Source organism: Phoca vitulina, unplaced genomic scaffold, assembly GCF_004348235.1.
Source record: "Phoca vitulina isolate PV1807 unplaced genomic scaffold, GSC_HSeal_1.0 scaffold74, whole genome shotgun sequence".
NCBI lineage: Eukaryota > Metazoa > Chordata > Mammalia > Carnivora > Phocidae > Phoca > Phoca vitulina.
The window spans coordinates 2,984,919-3,004,698 of NW_022589777.1; the positions used below are offsets into that span (position 1 = coordinate 2,984,919).

At 40.6% G+C, this 19,780-nt stretch overlaps 1 protein-coding gene across 1 annotated transcript in view; it reads right to left on the bottom strand.

Moving 5' to 3' along the window:
• The window catches only part of RAB30 (RAB30, member RAS oncogene family), a 74,077-nt gene extending 55,366 nt beyond the window's left edge, over positions 1 to 18,711 (bottom strand). The window contains exon 1 of the mRNA XM_032393501.1: positions 18,468 to 18,711. The gene's annotated coding sequence lies outside the window, so the exon portion shown is untranslated. The remainder of the gene's footprint in view (positions 1 to 18,467) is intronic.
• Positions 18,712 to 19,780: the final 1,069 nt, after the last annotated feature.

A 19,780-nucleotide genomic window follows, 5' to 3' on the forward strand; every position in this document is an offset into this window, starting at 1 on the left:
TTTTGCCCACGGGGAAACCTTGAGAGAGAGGAGGAAGGAGCCTAAAATATAAGGGGTTAATAGTGGAGATCTCTATGTGATCCTGTCAGAACTTCAGAGTTGGAGGCCTCTGAGAGCTTGGCAACAAGCTCTCTCAGGACCCCAAAGACAGAATCTGGGGCAAATGACCTGAAGTTACCCTTTGTTGGGGAAAGAGAAGGGATCAAATACATAAACTGAGCTGGCCTCAATCAGCATTCTCTCAGATGACTTTTATGAGCCACTTCTAAGAGACAAATTGCCAAGATCAAACACTCATATACTACCTGGGAAAGGCAAAAAAGGAGTGGGGGGATTAGTATTTTAGTAAGAGCCATTTATCTCTGGGAGCTGGTGACCCACCACTTCAGAAGGAAGACATAGGAAATTGGGGGAGCTGTCCTTTGGCATGTTGGAAAATTTTAAGAGCTGACCATCCCTAAATATCACTACTTTCTATGCTCCAAGGATGAGAGGGAAGCCCTGTACCCTGGTGCAGTTTCTCCAGAAGTAGAAATTCCAGAAATCTGAAGAAGCATGGGGTAGAAAAGGCAAAGGCCTTGATGTTAACAAACTTGGGCTTGAGTCCCTGCTCAGTCTCCTGTTAGCTATGACAAGCAAGTCAAACCTCCTTGAGCCTCAGTTTCCATATCTGTGAAGGATAAGAACACCTACCCTTGTAAGACTGTGGGGAGAATAAAACAAAATTATAAACATAAAGGGCATAGCACAATGCCTATACATATTAATTGTGCAATACATGTTAGCTCTTTTAACTTCCTTTCCTCAACCCTCATTTCAATTCCTTGGTATTGGAATTCTAATATTTAGTCATTCTAATTCTTAGCAATTCACCGGTCCTTAGTAGTCTTGAAAGAATCATATATGTTATCCTATATGTTGGCCATTTCACTTGTCTCTTTGAAATATAATCATCTGTGACTTTAGTTGTGAACACCTCAAATAACCCTGGGCCCTTAGGCCTCTTACTAGTCTACCCCATGCTTCCTAAATTCCGTTTTAAAAAAAATTAACTCCTAGGTCTCTCTTCAACTTTATAATCTTCCTCCAATCTGAAAGAGAATCCAAACTATATCAATATTTGGCTGCACTTAACTGTTAAATTCAACTAAACTTTCCACAAGGCTTAAAATCAAAAGGAGCTCTAAGGTCAACAAATCTTAACTGAATTTAGGGGTGCCTGGGTGGCTCAGTCAGTTAAGTGGCTGCCTTCGGCTTGGGTCATGATCCCAGGGTCCTGGGATTGAGCCCCACATCGGGCTCCCTGCTCAGCAGAGAGCCTGCTTCTCCCTCTCCCTCTGCCGGCTGCTCTGCCTACTTGTGCTCTCTATCTGTCTGTCAAGTAAATAAATAAAATCTTTAAAAAAAAAAAAAAAGCTTAACTGAATTTAATAAATTTGTACTGTGCTTACAACCACTGGAACAACAGGAAGGATGAGGTTCTTACAGTCTTCCTCATTACCTTCCTGGTCTTGGGGATGATTTCCTCTCCTCTTGACATCCCCTTATCCAAGATAGGGACAGGTGCCTCTTCTCTATGCTCCGGTCTTCTGTTTATACCCCTACCAGTGCAATGACCATACTGTACAATAACCATCCATTTCATCTCCTTCACTATTCTACAACCTCCTTTCAGGAAAGAACAGTGTTTGGACAAACCTCAATTACCAGTCCCAGCACCCACCAGCTTGTACCTGGTATATAATAGATACCAAATTGGTGTTGGATGGGGGATGGATAGATGGATTAGATGAATGAATAAATAGGGGGTTTTGATCTGGGAGAAGCTTTAGAAATAATCTAGTCCAATACAAGTTCTTCATTTCACAAATAGGGAAGCAGAGTCTCAGAGCTGCCGGTAACTCAGCCAAGGTAGTCTCAAAAGCAGCAAGAGAATGACAAGTGGTAGCAGTCACATGCCATTTTTACTGTGAGTTCAAAGGCAGACATCACTTCACACTCACCCCCAAGAGGAGATAGTGTAGTTTCGTGGACACAGACAGCACGGGCTCCACAGGCCAAGTCTTGCCTCGGCTACCTATCAGTCATGTGACTTTGGGCAAATTACCCCATCTCTCTGAGTCACAATTTCTACATCTGTTAATTAGGGCTATTAATAACTTCAGAGTTGTTGGGAGTATTGCATCTGCCAACATACATAAAGTGACTAGCATAGCACGGGCACTATGTGCTAAATATATGTTGACTGAATGAATCATGAATGAGTCCCTGTCCAGCATACCACAACTTCATGAACCTGGTTTAGACTTTGCTTTTAAGTCTGCCCACATGGAAGGTGGCTGGGACACCCATAATTACAGAGCCATTTGGAGGCTTGTTCCTTGCTAGGATTGGATCTTTAAGCAGCACCAAACCTCTATAACTGCTCACTGTTCCCTTCACCTGGGTTGCTCTTTCCACCTTCCTCATTGCCACATAAATCTGACCCATCTTCCATTGCCTAGCTAGATCTATCCTGTCTAGAAAGCCTCCCTAACTCTTAAGACTTCATCAGTCCTTCTTGTCTCACTAATTGCTTTCCACCACATAGTAGGGGGGTATATCTGTTTGCGTTTTTTAAATTGTGATAAAATATACATAATATAAAATTTACAGTCTTAACCATTTTTAAGTGTAGGGTTCAGTAGTGTTAAGTATATTCACAGTGCTGTGCAACCAATCTTCAGAACTTTTTCTTTTTTCAAAACTGAAACTCTACACACATTAAATAACAACTCCCCAATTTCTCCTTCCCTCTAGCCCCTAGCAACCACCATTCTACTTTCTGTCTATAAGTTTGACTATTCCAGGAAACTCATATAAGTGGAATCATAAAATATTCATCCATACGTGTCTGCTTTATTTCTTTTAGGATATTGTCATCAAGATTCATCCATGTTGTAGCATGTGTTAGAATTTCCTTCCTTTTCAAGGCTGAATAATATTCTACTATATGTACATACCACATTTGGCTTATCCATGCATCTGTTGATGGACATTTGGGTTCCTTCTACCCTTTGGCTATTATGAATAATGTTGTTATGAACATGGATATATAGGAATGAACGTGTTTTATCTCCTCTACTTGAATGTGAACTTCTTAATGACAGAGCCTGGGTTTCAATCTTCTGTAGGTGGCTAACATGTGATGGGCACTCAATAAATACCCATCACTTAAGACAGGATTCTGCTCCAAAGATGAAGCAAAAAAGTAATCATCTTCCACAAAAAATCTGCAAAATGGCAAATCACACAGCAGAAAAGCACAGGCTCTGCAGTAAGACTGCCCTGATTTCTGGCCCTGGATCTGCTTCTTACTAGTCATATAATCTTAGGCATGTTACTTCAGCTCTCAGAGCTTCGGATTCCTCATGTGGTTTTGCCACAACTAAATGCTATAACTTATGGAAAGCAGTAGAACAGTACTTGGCAGATCATAAAAAATGTTTGCTATTATTATTATTATTAAGTTCTATAATAAAAGTAACTTGGCGGCACCTGGCTGGCTCAGTCGGTAGAAGATGCGACACTTGATCTCAGGGTCATGAGTTCGAGCCCCACGATGGACGTAGAGCTTACTTAAAACAAACAAACAAACAAACAAACTTGCACATACAAACATGCCATTTAGCTTCCTGGCCATGGTAACTTTAAAAGCAAAGAACATGAAAAATTCTGAGACCAAACAATTTACAGCAGGTAACAGTCAACACAGAAAGCCCCTACTACAGCAGCAACAATGAATCTGGATTGGTATCACTGAATGTGGAATCTTGAATTATACAATTGCAGCTCATGAGCTGGAAATTTTGTCACATCAAAGGGGCAGACTTAAACGTTATACTAAGGATCATCTTATTCAGCAAAGCAGCCTGTCCAAATTCTCATAAATGTTTTTTAATCAGGATTACTTGAGGTTTTTTTGGTGCCTGGGCTAAATCTATTTTGAATTTAATCATAATTCATGTTTTGAAGCTTTTAGTAAAAAGATGAAAGAAATAAATAGATCTTTATTACTATTTCAGACAGAAGAATTTATTTCAATCTGTCTCAGAGGAAATTGAGCTCCCCACCCCACTCCCAGTTCCTCTAGGACATAAATTCCTTTTGAGGTTGCTATCCGAATTTTCCAGACCAGAAACATTCCTTCCAAAGTTAGCTCTTAGAAAGGCAAGTTTTTGAGTCTTAGAAGGAAAAGCTTATCCAAGCTTCTTTTTCTCTGCCAAAACAATTAACATTTGACATGGCTAATTCAAATGACTCTCACAGACAAAATCAGAAACTTGATTGTGTAGTTGAGGGAAGAGAAAAAAAAAAAGAGAGAAGGTAAGAGGAAGTGACCCAAATGCTAATATTGGTCCAAAAATAGCCCTAAGGGACCATAACCTCTAACTTTCCTAGGATAATCATGCCTTCTTGTAAATTTAACACTATACTGAGATAATGTATTAAATGGGTAACCAAATATGATTGTATTTCTCTCTCTATATACATATATATGTATATATGTATTTCTTTCTTTTTGGTAAGACTTTGCAATTAAATAAATAAATTCTTTCTCAGACCACGAATCCCAATTTTGGATTCGGAACAGTATTGTCACCATATGCCACATGTCAATTTCAATTTGGCTCCCCAGTAATAGCTAAGAGCGACTGGCTGCCATGCCCATCCCAGGATGTCCACATGTACTTGAAGGCTGCCAGGTGATAGCACCATACTGAGCCTTGACATACAGGGCCTTGTTTAATCCTCACGGCAACCCTATGCTCTAAGTACTGGCATCTTCCTTCCCTCCTTTTTTATCTCTTTATTTTTAATTAATTTCAGACTTAAACTAAAAAAGAAAAAAACTTCAAGAAAATTACTGAGAATTCATATATACCCTTCACCCAAATTACCCAAATGTTAATTTTTTACCACTTTGCTTTATCTCTCTCTCTGATATAGATATTAGTTTATCCCTAAACATAGTATCTCCCTAAAAATCAGGACATACTCTTTTATCTTCACAATATGATGATCAAAATCAGAAAATTAATATTAATACCTATATAATCTAATCTCAACCTTATTCAAATATCATCAATTGACAAATTAAATAATGTCCTTTATGGCAAAAGAAAAAATTTTTCCAGGCATCTGGGTGGCTCAGTCAGTTAAGCGGCTGCCTTTGGCTCAGATCATGATCTCGGGGTCCTGGAATCAAGGCCTGCATTGGGTTCTCCGCTCAGTGGGAGTCTGCTTCTCCCTCTCCCTCTGCTTCTCCCCCCCCCCCCCCCCGCCCCACTCGTGTGCTCGCACTCTCTCTCTCACAAATAAATAAATAAAATCTTAAAAAAGAAAGAGAAAACTTTTCTCTGATCCAATCAATCCAGGATCATATGTCATATTTAGTTTCTATGTGACTTTAGTCTCCTTTAATCTAGAACTATTCCTGTCTTTGTCTTTCATGACATTGACATTTTTAAAAAATACAGTCCATTTGATTTGTAGAACGTTTCTTAATTTATATTTATCTGATATTTCCTTGTGATTAGATTCAAGTTATGCATTTTTGGCAGGAATGCCACACAGGTGATGTGTCTTCTCAGATGATGATTTGTCCCATCACTGGTATTAACTTTAATCATCTAGTAAAAGTGGTGTCTGCCATGTTTCTCCACTGTAAAGTCACTCTCGCCTCCTTTATACCCAATAAGTATCTTGTGAGGAGATACTTTAGGTAGGCTCCTCTACTATTGATGAAAAAAACTGAGGCTCAGAGAAGTCATGAGTTGTCCAAGATCACACAGCTTAAACATGCCAGAACACAAATTCAAACTCCATTTTGTGGCTCTCACACTTGAGATTCTTCAAAAGCATCCCACTGCTTCCTAGACCAGTCGCCAATAGCTAAAGCATCTTATTCTAATGCCCTTACTATCAGCACTGGGGAAAACAGTATGAGGTTATCATGGCCCACAGAATCCTGGTACTTCTCTGGTCTTAAGAACTAGCATGGTCCTAGCCACTGAATCTCTAGAGCTGCTTCTAAAGTGCTAGAAATCCTGAGGACAGTACTTTATACCTAAGCCCCCTACTCTCTGGACAATGAATCTAGGAGAGCACTGGAGGAGAAGTCAGCTGGTACTAAAACGCAGAAGATGGAAATGTATATGCATCAGGACACCAGGCTGAACAAGGAAAACCTAAAATTATCCCTACCCTAAGGCCATCTCATCACAAACTGACCTCTGGCTCTCCAACTGAAACTTTTCTTTTTGAGCTGCCATTTCTTTCTAAATTTTTTGTTTTAATTTTATTTTTGAAATACATTGGTATTACATTCCTATGATTCAAAACTCAATGTGGCATACCCACTAGAATGGTCATAATGAAAAAGACAAATAATAACAGGTGTTGGCAAGGATGTGGAGAAATGGAACCTTCATATACTGCTGGAGGGAATGTAAAATGGTACAGCTGCTTTGGAAACAATTTGTCAGTTCCTCAAAAGTGCACTCATAGAGTTAGCAGTTGACCCACTCCTGGTACAGATGCAAATTAAATAAAAACAAATGTACATTTAAAACCTTGTATGTACATGTTGATAGCATTATTCCTAATAGTCAAAAAGTAGAAACAAGCCAGCGTACCTGTCTGGCTCAGTGAGAGGAGCATGTGACTCTTGATCTTGGGGTCCTGAGTTCAAGCCCCATGTTGGGTGTAGAGATTACTTAAATAATTTTTCTTTTAAGTGAGGGGTGCCTAGCTGGCTTAGTTGGTTAAGCGTCCAACTCTTGATTTTGGTTCAGGTCATGATCTCAGAGTTGTGAGATTGAGCCCTGTATAAGGCTCCACGCTAGGTGTGGAGCCTGCTTAAGATTCTTTCTCTTCCTCTCCCTCTGCCTCTCTAAAATAAAATAAAATAAAATAAGGGGAAACAACCCAAATGTCCATAAATTGGTGTGGTATATGCATACAATGGAATATTATTTGGTAATAAAACTAGAACTGATCCATGCTACAACACAGATAAACCTTGAAAAGATCATAGTGATGAAAGACACCAGTCACAAAAGACCACATATTACCTGATGCCATTTGTATGCAATGTCCAGAATAGGCAAATCTATAGAGACAGAAAGTAAAGACAAGAAAGTAGTTGCTTGGGGCAGTTTGTGAGGGTGGGGTACAGGAGTGGGGGAGATGATAAATGAATGCTAATGAGTAAAAGGTTTCCTTTTAGGATAATGAAAATGTTCTAAATTGATTGTGGTGATGGTTGCACAACTCTATGAACATACTAAAAACCACTGATTGTACAGTTTAAATGGGTGAATTGTGTGAGGTCTGAATTATATCTCAATAAAGTTATTTTATAAGTTAACATTATAAAATAGTAAATCTTAAGAAATCTCACAACACATACCCCACTCACTTTTACAGCGCTGTTCCAGTAACAAGTTACTTTGTTATTTTATATCCTTCCAGGGTTTCTTTGTGCAAATTCAAATATACTTTCTTCTCCCCACTTCTTTCACAAAATACCTACTATTCCTTCTTTCATTTAGTATATCCTTTGAGATCTTTCCATATCAGTATTAGAGAACACCCTAATTCTTGTGTGTGGTTTAATAGTTTTCCCTTGTGTGAACATACCCATTTATTTAACCTGTTTCTACTGACACACTTATGGTTGTTTCCAATCATTTGCTATTAGCAACAATGATGCAATGCTTGTTTTTTCTTTTTAACTTGATTTCATCAGGTAATCTTTTGTCCCTGGACTGCTGCGAGGCAAAAAGGAGCAGAAACTACTTCAGAGTTAATCAAAACTAGGTCTGCGTCTGGCCCCCTCTGCTAACTAGCTGTGACTCTCAGAAAGTTACTTGTATTTTCTGGGTCTTAATTTCCTCACTTGTAAAACGGGCAAAATCTCTGAGGAAAAAGGCAGAAGGCTGGTAATGGATTATAACACCCTGAGGGTAAAAAATAATCCAGGGGTCCAGATAATGCTTAAATAAAGGAGGAGGAGGAGGAGGAGGAGGGGGAGGAGGAAGAAAAGAAGGAGCTGAAACCTGATCTATCAGAAAATGCCTGGTAATAAATATAGAAGGAAAGAGCAAATTAGAAAATCATCCTTTTATAGATGCCAATTGACCTAGGCCATGATTATCAATAGATGTTAAACCCAGTGGATAAAAACTGTTGAGGAACAGGATATTCAAACAATCTCAAAGTATCTCCCCACAGACTATTGTATTAATTACAAAGAGAAACAGGTACCTTTACAATGAAGAGATCAGGCAATACCACTTCATCCAAATGACCAAATCTTACATCACCAGTGATGTTACAAACTGACACTATGTGTCACCTAATGTGATACAAAGAAAAAGATGCAACACTGTCTATTTGGAATTCCTACTACAAGTGTTGAACCTGAGTCTGATAAAGAGAAAACAATCAGACCAATCCAATTTACCAAGGCAACACACTTGGACTCTTCAAAATTTCAGTGTTTCAGGGTAACAGTATTATGGTTAGATGGAAGAACTTCCTGCATCTTAAGAGATACATGCTCCAGTGGGCAGAGATAAAGTGTTATAATGTCTGCAACTCACTTTTAAGTGATTTCTTGGGAAAAACTGTGTGTGTGTGTGCACGCACATGTGTGCACAGATGCAGAAAGAGAAAGCAAATTAATCTGGATGAAGGGTATATGGAATGTTCACGGTAAAATTTTTGCAATTTTTCTACATATCTGAAACTTTTCAAAATGAGTTGGGGGAAATAAATCAAATAAAACATGTAAACCATTTGGCACTTAGTAGATGCTATGATAATTCACATCATGGCTTCAACTAACTCAACAAACTCAACAGGCAGAAGGAAAGCTCCTCCCTGTGTGCCTGCAGGTAAAATGAGCCATATCAAAGTAAATGCCACCAGCCAGTCCTGCCTTCATGAAGCTTATGCTTTTGATCAGAAGGCAAGGCAAAAATAGGAAGCAGCTGGAGATGCTTTTGGTTTTGTTTCCGGAAAATCTACCTAGCGCCATCTGCAACTTTTTTTTAAACTAGGTAACTTAAAAAAAAAAAAAAAGTTACTTAACCTCACTAAGAATTATTTCCTCATTTATCTGGAAAAAATGGAACTAAAATCTACCATCTAAGTTTAAGATTATAAAACAGCATACATAATATACCTTTGTAAAACATCTTTTATTGAAGACTCTCATTAAAAGATCTTAGTCTCCTAGAATAAAAGTGGGGAAGAAGGAAGGCTTCTTATGGTTTCATCTTTATTTACTTACCAGAAAACCCAGCACAGAATCTTGCATTTAGTTTATGCCCACAAATGTTGAAGAAGTAACAATAAGACATTATGAGACAGAATGCCTTAAAAAATCTTTTGGCATACAAATGCCATTGGAATTAAAGGAAAGAACGACATGAGGTGGCCCAGTCAGACACAGCAGCACCTTAACAACAGCATGTACATATAAATTTGCCAAAGTCCTTTTATATACATTATCTCATCTTGGTGTCACAATAACCCCCATTTTACAGAACAAGAAACTGAGACTTGAAAAGATAAATTTCCGCATAGTGCAGCGCTCAAATCTGTGTTTGCTCAACCCAGCCACATAAGAATAGAAATAATTCATAGCTTGTGATTCTCACAGTCTTTTCCCCAGGGTCTCTGCTAGGGCACAGTGAGTCACTGATGACCACTCCTAAGTTCATACCTGTTCTACAGAAAAATGCCAAAAATCTGCCCTGGGATTGCTTCTATCAATATTCAGAAAGATAAACAATCAGACCTTTTACCCACCTGGTTCAGATATTTAAAAAGTGGAGCTTAAATTCCCCTTTCTAGTGTGGTGGTATGACTGAGATAGAGAGGAAGTGAGCAGAAGGGGTTATTTTCATCTCAGGGTTGATGCTGCCACATTTTAGTGAAGCTAATCATAACTCAAAAATAAAAATTTTCTGCAGAATTTTCTGGGGAAAACTCTTGGTTGCTTTATTGTTTCAGTTCACTTTTTAAATATCATGCTGTGTTGTAGGTAGAGATGATGTATTTTATGTCTCTTTCCAGAGGTTTCCATATTATTTACATACTAACCTTTATTATTATAGCCTTCACAAAAACCAGCAGGAGCTCTGTGATTCCATTTTTGCCCACTTTCTGTTCATCCATCACAACTTCCTTCCTTTACTAAGAGTTTAGCTCAAGTGGCTAATGGACTTGGCAAAGGTATGTAGAAATGATAAGAATTTAAATTAGGGGGCAATTAAAGAGGAACTCTGACCCAGCATTTCTACCCCCAGAAATGTATTCTACAGAAATATTCCCACAAGTTCATCACAAAAGGATGCCTTCTCAAGTGCTCACTGCAGGGTGCCTAACAGCCACGAAAACAGGTAAGTTAGAGCGACATGCAAATATGTGGGGCAACTGCTCAAAATATATTAAGAGACAGCAAGCAGAATTATATATAATAATATCATTAGTATATGGGTGGGGAAAAAATGACAGAGGAATATACATCAAAACTTCAAAGTTGATTATCTTTGTGAGGTGGAATTAAGGGGAATTTCCCCTATCCAGTTCATTGTGTATTTCTAAAATAAATTTTGATTAATCGTATGTCTAGACTCAAAAAAAATTTTAAGATATATATATTTATGTGCCCCTTGCCATTCTTTCCTCTTCACTTTGGAAGCAGCTAGTACTCCACCTGTATTACTACCTCTAGTGATATCAAAGGTAGAGTACCAGCTCTAGAAGTTTGCATTCTTCTTGCAGAAGAATGACAGGATAGTGTTTAGAAAGGACACTTTTTAAAAAAGATTATTTATTTGTTTATTTATTTATTCATCTGAGAGAGCACAAGCGTCTCTGCACTGAGTGTGGAACCCAATGTGGGGCTCGATCTCTGGACCCCAAGATCATGACCTGAGCTGAAATCAAGAGTCGAACACTTAAGCAACTGAGCCACCCAGGCACCCCTAGAAAGGACATTTAAAAATCACTTACAGTATTCCCAGTAAGTGGTATTACAGCCTGTAGGCTGATTAAATACTTGCAGTGACCAAGAAAATCACTACCTTCTGAAGCAGCCCTTGATGTCTTCTAGCTTTGGTGTGACATTCCTAACGGAATTCAGGAATGGCAACTGATCTAGACACCAATATCCACAGCATGTCAGGCTAAGCAGATGGAAGCATTATCACGTCCAAGAAAACTAACATTGTTACTGATTATCTAATATACAACTCCCATTCACATTTCCCCATTTGTCCCCAAAATGTCCCTTACAGCTTTTTGTTTGTTTGTTTAAGTCCAGAATCCAATCAAGGGTTACATGTTGCTTTTAGTTGTCATAGCTCCGGTCTCCTTTAATCTAGATCAGTCCCCTATATATCTTGTTTTATTTTGTTTTGGTTGTCTTTCATGACACTGACATTTTCAAAGATCGCAGGCCAGCTGTTTTGCAGTATGTCCCACAGTCTGGATTCGCCTGATTATTTCTTCATGATTAGATTTAGGGTAAGCATTTCTGGCAAGAATTCTGCATCAGTGATGTTGTTTACTTCTCATTGCATCAGGTTGTCTAGTTACACTGTTATCTTTTTCTTTGTGTTACCACTATGGGTACTAAGCAAGGATCAGCCAATAAATAAAATATTTAAACCGGTGGCTCAGTCATTAAGCGTCTGCCTTCAGCTCAGGTCATGATCCCAGGGTTCTGGGATCGAGCCCCGCGTCGGGCTCCCTGCTCCGCGGGAAACCTGCTTCTCCCTCTCCCACTCCCCCTGCTTGTGTTCCCTCTCTCGCTATATCTCTCTCTGTCAAATAAATAAATAAAATCTTAAAAAACAAACAAACAAACAAACAAAAAGAAATAAATATAATGTTAAAAACAGTTACTATGAGCATCAGCTATACCAGGCATAGTGCCAGACATTTAAAACGTATTATCTCATTTAAACCTCATAACAATCTTGCAAAAAAACTGAGGTTCAAAGAAGTTAAATAACTTGCCCAAAGACACATATATAGTGATAGAAAAATATATGCACGTGAATTCTCTCTCTCTCTCTCTCATACACACACACTTTAACATATGATCCCAGGGATCATGGTCTTCGTGAGGATCCTCCAGGGACAAGTGAAGAACTGTGACCTTAGACACATCTTGAGTAGACCTATCTAGTTCTCAGCAATTAGATTACTATGGAGAAGGAACTGAAAATAAATTATCTGTGGTCCATACAAAATTCTTCCATACTTGGAAGTGTTCTTATTTGGAGATGGGCCACATTTCCACCATAGCCAAGAAAATACGGCAATGGTTCCATAAATTATTATAACATTCTAATGTTTTTTCATCTTTTTTTTTTACTAGTCTGCAACAAAATGAGAAAAATAAAGACAATGTAGAGAATTTTTCATAAAGCTCAATATATTGTTAATTTTAAAAGTATGGTCTCCCTCAATTTTTGTTATTAAATGTCCTTTATTTTATGAGATAAAAGTGAAGGGGTCATTTTTTAAAAAATCTATCTCTACTATAGAAAAATAACCATTGTCAACAGCTCAGCCAATTTTACCTTATTTTTTGTAATTTTGCTTATCTATACAATTCATAAGTGTGAGACCCATTGATTTAGGGAACTCTATACAATTATAAAATTATTTTTTGAGAAACTAACTTGAATAAAGGAAGTTCAGCCCAAAAAGAAACCAGATCTGAAATATTTCTGAATTTCACTACAAGTCATCTACATAACACCTCAAAGGGTGCAGGTCTCAGGAATACATTTTAATGGATTTGTTAAAAGTGTCTCAGATTTGACACTTGCATTACTAAATGCCCTCTTCCAATGCATTGATATTTCCTTTGAATGGACCCTCAGTGGCTTAAGTTAATATACTCAATCAACAAACATTCAGAGTGCCTAATCTTTGCAAGACATGCTATTAGGTGCCTGGGAATGGTCTGGAGAGCTCCTTCTTGCTTCATGTCTCAGGTCAAAGGTCTCCGGCCCCTCTCACCAATAAGAAAGAAGGAAAGCCTTCCTTGGGGCTGTGCTCTCCTAGCATGGCCCACATAACTCTTTTTATGTAGCTACTTATGTTTGTTTCCCTCACCTGAGTGAATTCTTTCAAAGGAAACACTATCTTATTCAATTCTGTATTCTTAGCACCATACATATACAGCTAGGGGAAAATCAGTATAAATTAGCAGACTAACATATTTCACAGATAAGGAAACTAAAGTTCAGAAAAAGAATATAATACGTCCAACATCATACAGCTAATAAAGAAGTAGCAAGCTTCACCAGAGCTCCCTTCAAGTCCACTATGCTACATCCTACACTTGGACAGGGTGAAGGAGAGAAAGATCTTAGATGTCTGTCTGGAACTTCAAACTCAACATGGCCAAAGGTCCCTCCTTGAACAAACAAAAATCTGGTCTCTGTCCAGTGTTCTCTTTTTCGGAAAATGGCATTCCCAGTTGCTCAAGGAAAAATTCAAGTACATCTCTACTCCCCCTTCTCCCTATCCCCACATCCAATCCATCAGTAATCTTATCAATTATAATCTTCAAGTTTAGCATCTCCCTAATCTCTTTCCTTCTCTCCAAGCCCTCTGCCACCACTCTAAATCCAAGCCACCATTATCCCTCACATAGACTACAAGAATGACGTGCTACTTGTCCTCCACACATTGACTTTGGCCAATATTCTCCAATCTCTTCTTCACTTAACAGCCAAGGTGATGTTTTTCATATCATTCTACATATATAATTCACCTAGCTATTTAAAGCCCTTTATTAGGTTCCTATTGCTCTTAGGATAAAGACCAAAATTCACGCGAGGCTCAGAAAACTGCCCACTTTCTAGACTCTGCCCACCTCTCCAGTCTGGTTTGGTCTCTCTCCCCTTGCTCTGTTCCCATATACAGACTGACCTCCTTTCGAATCCTCATATTTACCACTCTTTCCTTTGTACTCTGAACATGCAGTTTCCCTTGTCAGAAATCCTCTTTGGCTCCCTGTAATCACCTCTCATTGCCAACCTAAATTACTTCCACTCACTCTTAAAAGTTTCTTGAAGTGTCACCTCCTACCAGAATCTTTCCCTGCTTTCCCTAGAGAAGGTGAAAGTACCAGTGAGGCACTCCTATTCCACCATATAGTACATCCCCTTTTGGCAGTAACATTCATCACACTGTGATTACTTGTCCAATGATTGTCTCCCTATTAGAACAGAAACTCCATAAGGGCAGGGGAAAATTCTCTTTCTCGCTCCTTTTTTTAAGATTTTATTTATTTATTTATTCATTTAGAAAGCTACACTTGGCATCAGGGAAATCCAAATCAAAACCTCAACGAGATACCACCTCACACCAGTCAGAAAGGCTAAAATTAACAAGTCAGGAAATGACAGCTGTTGGTGGGGATGTGGAGAAAGGGGAACTCTCCTACACTGTTGGTGGGAATGCAAGCTGGTGCAGCCACTCTGGAAAACAGTATGGAGGTTCCTCAGAAAGTTGAAAACAGAGCTACCCTACGACCCAGCAATTGCACTACTGGGTATTTATCCCAAAGATACAAATGTAGGGATCCGAAGGGGCACCTGCACCCCAATGTTTATAGCAGCAATGTCCACAATAGCCAAACTATGGAAAGAACCTAGATGTCCATCGACAGATGAATGGATAAAGAAGATGTGGTATATATATACAATGGAATATTATGCAGCCATCAAAAAATGAAATCTTGCCATTTGCAATGACGTGGATGGAATTAGAGGGTATTATGCTAAGCGAAATAAGTCATCAGAGAAAGACAAGTATCATATGATCTCACTGATATGAGGAATTTGAGAAACAAGACAGAGGGTCATAGGGGAAGGGAGGGAAAAATGAAACAAGACGAAACCAGAGAGGGAGACAAACCATAAGAGACTCTTAATCTCAGGAAACAAACTGAGGGTTGCTGGAGTGGAGGGGGGTGGGAGGGATGGGGTGGCTGGGTGACGGACATTGGGGAGGGTATGTGCTATGGTGAGTGCTGTGAATTGTGTAAGACTGATGAATCACAGACCTGTACCCCTGACACAAATAATACACTATATGTTAATTTAAAAAAATGAAAGAAAGAAAGCACACACGTGCATGAGCAAGCAGAGGGAGGGGCAGAGGGAGAGGGAGAAAGAATCTCAAGCAGGCTCCACACGGAGTGCAGAGCCCAATGTGGGGCTCCATCTCGCAACCCTGAGATCATGACCTGAGCCAACATCAAGAGTCAGACGTTTAACCAACTGAGGCACCCAGGGAAGCTTCTCTTTCCAGTGATGTATCCATAGTTCTTAAAACACAGTAGCTGCTCAATTAATATTTGTCATCAGAATTATGGGCTAGGAGCAAACTGTAGCAGGCTATGCCATGAGGCTAAGTAAGCCAAGGGGCAAGGATCATTATCCATTTGCAAATATGTAAACAGAGGCAGAAAGAAATGCACAGTTATTCAAGGTCACAGACATAGTGATGGAGACAAATCTAACCCATCATTCAGCCCATTTGTCCCCCCAAAACACTAAACAGCGTGGGTAGGAGATGGAGCATCTTAGAATAAGAAAATTAGGAATGAGAAGGTGGTGAGAGAGAGGTCTAGGAAGACAACTTCTGAATCTGCCTGTCACACTAGTTGCCTCCATACCAACAACAGTTAGACTCTCTATGCCTGGAAAAGCACTAACGTTAAACAGACAAACATAACCACCACCACACCCTTCTCCTTAAGAGAACAAATTAAAAAAAATTTTTTTTCATCCATAAAGAAGACACCACAGGAGGGAACACTGTTGTTACTCCAAGTGTCTTCAAAAAAATAAAACAAATGGGCAGTTTGTCCACCTGGATTGCTCCTCAGCAATCAACAGAAAAGATGGCCTTCGCACCACTTACTGGAGCAGGAATCAGGAAAAAAAAAAGTATTAAATGAGGAAGAAGCCCTTTGAAGTCTTTTTTTTTCCTTTGGGAATTAAGAGAACATTTCATGTAAAGCATTTGATTTTTTTTTTAAGTTTTTTTCTTTTTTAAAGATTTTATTTATTTATTTGACAGAGAGAGAGAGCACAAGCAGGGTGAGTGGCAGACCGAGAGGGGGAAGCAGGCTCTCCATGGAGCAGGGAGCCCGATGCGGGGCTCGATCCCAGGACTGTGAGATCATGACCTGAGCCAAAGGCAGACACTTAACTGACTGAGCCACTCAGGTGCCCCTTCTTTTTAAGTTTTTATTTATTTAAGTAATCTCTATACACCCAAACTCACAACCCCAAGATTAAGAGTCACATGCTCTTCCTCCTGAGCCAGCTAGGTGCCCCTCATATATAGTATTTTAAAACCTTGCTAATGCACTGGCAGTTCTTAATACAGGTACCAATGAAAACTACAGTGACATGGGCTCAACTGCAACATTGCATTGTCCACAAGCTGCTGAGGCCAAATTATGTCTGTCACAGAAGCCACAAACCAGGCCAAAGTGTCAGGCTCGTTGCTGCTCATCCTGCCTAGCACCCACTGCAAGAAAAAGAAAAGTCAAAGCTTCCAAGAGGACTCTGTGGAATAAATACACAGTCTACCTCTACGCTGGAGTTTCTGGGTGAGGTAGAGAAGGGGTGGGGAGGGTATTCAGAGACTGGAAAAAGACTTAAAGAGACTTGATGTATTGGTGATAAGAGGGAAATTTTGAAACAGAGAGGAAAAGTGAGAATTGTAAATGGAGAAACAGGGAAAGAAACTGAAAGAACTTCAAGGGACATAGAGGGGTGGGGCAAGGAAGGTACAGGCAAAAAGGGTAAGGTGCCCAGGAGAATAGACAATAAGCATCAGAGAAACATAGAGAGAAGCAAAGCCAGGCAGTCTTTTCCCAAATCCCAAAGCTGCTCATTGCATCTCAATAAATCACTCTACTACAAAGCCCATACAATGGACTGTCCTTTGCATTCAGTAACAAGCAGCGTTTAACGAAGCATCACCCAGCTGCAACTTTGGAGACCTAAGGGTCTGAATGGAAAATGAAGAAAATTTGTTCAGCAGCAGAAGCTAACCAGGAATGACTTTCACCCAATGCCTGACCTGGCTATAAAAAGGTTTGGCATTTTAGAGTTAAGCATAAAATGCTTTGGCATTTCTCCTTCTTTTGACATTCCAGGAGGGGGTGTGGTTGACCCCAAGTCCATTCATTTCCAAGGTTGTAGATCTCTCAGCTAAGACTGGCCCCATCTGTTCTGGAGTCAGCCAGCTGTTTATTCCAAAGTAACATTTATTGCACTAATCATCCTAATAACTCTCACAAGAGCCAAAATCATGTAAGCCAGAATGCTTTCTGTCCTATTAAATGTGTCAGTTCGCTTAAAAACAAAACCCCAAAAAACAAACCAACAAAACCTCCACTTCTATGCGCCTTGGTTTCCCTTCCCTCTCAGAAGATACCTTTCGGGTACCTTTCAGTAATGGCAAATGAAGGTTAACAGTGCTTCTAACTTTCCCTTTCCCTAATGCGTTAAAATGAACCAGGGTTTCCCTAATGACCCCTTCTCCAAACCGTTAGTTGTGACTGGTGACTGTGCTTCACGAAAAGGCAGCTCATTATGGTACCATTGTCAGTGGCAAGGAGCCTACTGCAACATAATTTAAAACACTCACACGAGCACAAATCTGTCCACTTCCAAACAATCCTGCAGTGGGAAGAAGAAAAACACTTAACAAAAATGCTGCTTCCAGCAGCCTAAAAGAAGCTTCCCCAGACACGTGAAATGTTTCTGACTGGCAGGGGAGTGCACCATTAAAGGACACTGTCACCTCAAAACAGCAGAAAAGGCGAGACAAACGACACAGACACATACACATAAAATAGAGCCCCACGAAACTTAACCTACTCAGAAGCACGCTCATCTTAAAAATAAATAGCGTGTACTTGCCCAAGCGACACAGAAATGTTCTAAAGTAGTGCAACCACATTAAATCACTGTCTCCATTTCTCCCCACGCATCACCCCTTCCCACTCAAACCTCAGCACTCGGGGCCGTATGTGACAGGACTGCAGTCCCCCACCTCTGCCTTCTTCTGATTTTCTAAGAGCACTTCCCAACATCCTCCCCAACCCAGCCCCCCTCTCCAATCCTCAAAAAGGTTGAGGGGAGTTGCGACTAGGGAATTGGCAGGAATCGGTCCTCCGCCGGAGGAAGGTTGCTAGAGTTGTTCTTTGCAGTGACCCAAATTGCACAGAGCTTTTCACTTAGCAGCACTTGCGAACACCTCTCCAATCCTCCCGCCCCCATCTTCCCAAAAGAAAGCCTTGAGAATTAAGCGGGAGGAATAACTTGGTAGAACCGTTTGAATAAATCACTTCAACTCACCTGGTTTGGGATATTTCTCCCCACCCCAGGCATAAACAGAACTGATGTGCGAATGAGTCACGCAGGCAAGGGAACGTGTTGCGATGTCCTAAGTCCAAGGGCTGGAGTCAGTCCCTGCCCTGGTGCTGCTGCTACTCTTAGCTCAGCTGGAGCAAGCGGCAATCGCAAGCCCAGCAGCAGCAGGGGGGTGGATAGACCGTAGCACAATGAATGCAGTGGGGTTTTTGCAATGACATCATCCCTCTGTCCGAAAGGCCCCAATAGCCATGCTCAGGAGCGGTGCATTCTGGGAATCGTAGTCTTCTAAAGGCCTGGCAGGACACCGAGGCTATCGCGGGAACTACAATGCCCAAAATGCGCCAAGGTCGGTGGCGCCCAGACTGGGCCAAAGGAGCGAAGGGGACTCGGCCGCCATGTTAGGAGTGCCGGGAACAGTCGGCGGAGCCTGGCCGAGGTTTTAGGCAGCGTGCGAGCCGATTGGTGGTGCGGTGGGGACGGTGAGGCGGAGGATAAACCGGTTGGAGAGCCTAGGGCCCAAACCTGGGGACCCGGGTGTGGACGCGGCAACTGGGGACATTGTAGGGCGGATCCGGCTGGAGGCAGTATCAAGAGGTCGACTGGGCCTCGGCCTTACGGTCCAGCAGGTTGTATAGGCACCCTACCCGTCCTGGTCCTTTTCCTTACTAAGGGATTGAGGGAGTCAGTTTACTTCTGGGCCCAGAGCATCACTTAGGCACGCTAACAGGACCCTCGGAGCGGTTGGCGTCTTTGTTGGGGTGCGGAGACCCGGGACGGCGACCCTTCTCACTTCGGTCGGAGAAGCCAGCTTCCACCCACGGAATTGGGTTGTACCTCCCGATTTTATTTTTATCTTTTTGTCACTTATATTCCAACCTTCCTTACTCCTCCGCAAGGTTTCGGACCCTCATTGGTTTTTCATACAAGAGTGACTTGCCAAAAGGGTCCAAAGAAATCGGTTTTGGCTCTAATAGCCAACCTGGAAAGGGACGGTGCTTTGGCGCCCCAATTAAGAAAAGACTAAGGTCTAAAGGAGTAACAGCCGGTTTAAAATGCCAGGGATATTATTGATGATAGCCCTATTGACCGCTGGCGGTCGGTTTCGAAGTAACGTGGGTCCCTGGATAAACTTAGAGTGTAGATACTGAGAAGGCAGGATGTTCATTAGCGTGGATCACCAACTTATTTTAAAAATACAGTTAGTGTTTAATTTGTGGTACTCAATATATACAATTACCTTAAGAACTAATTATTTTTAACTAACTGAAACCAAAGTTACTGGTCTTTAAGTTACT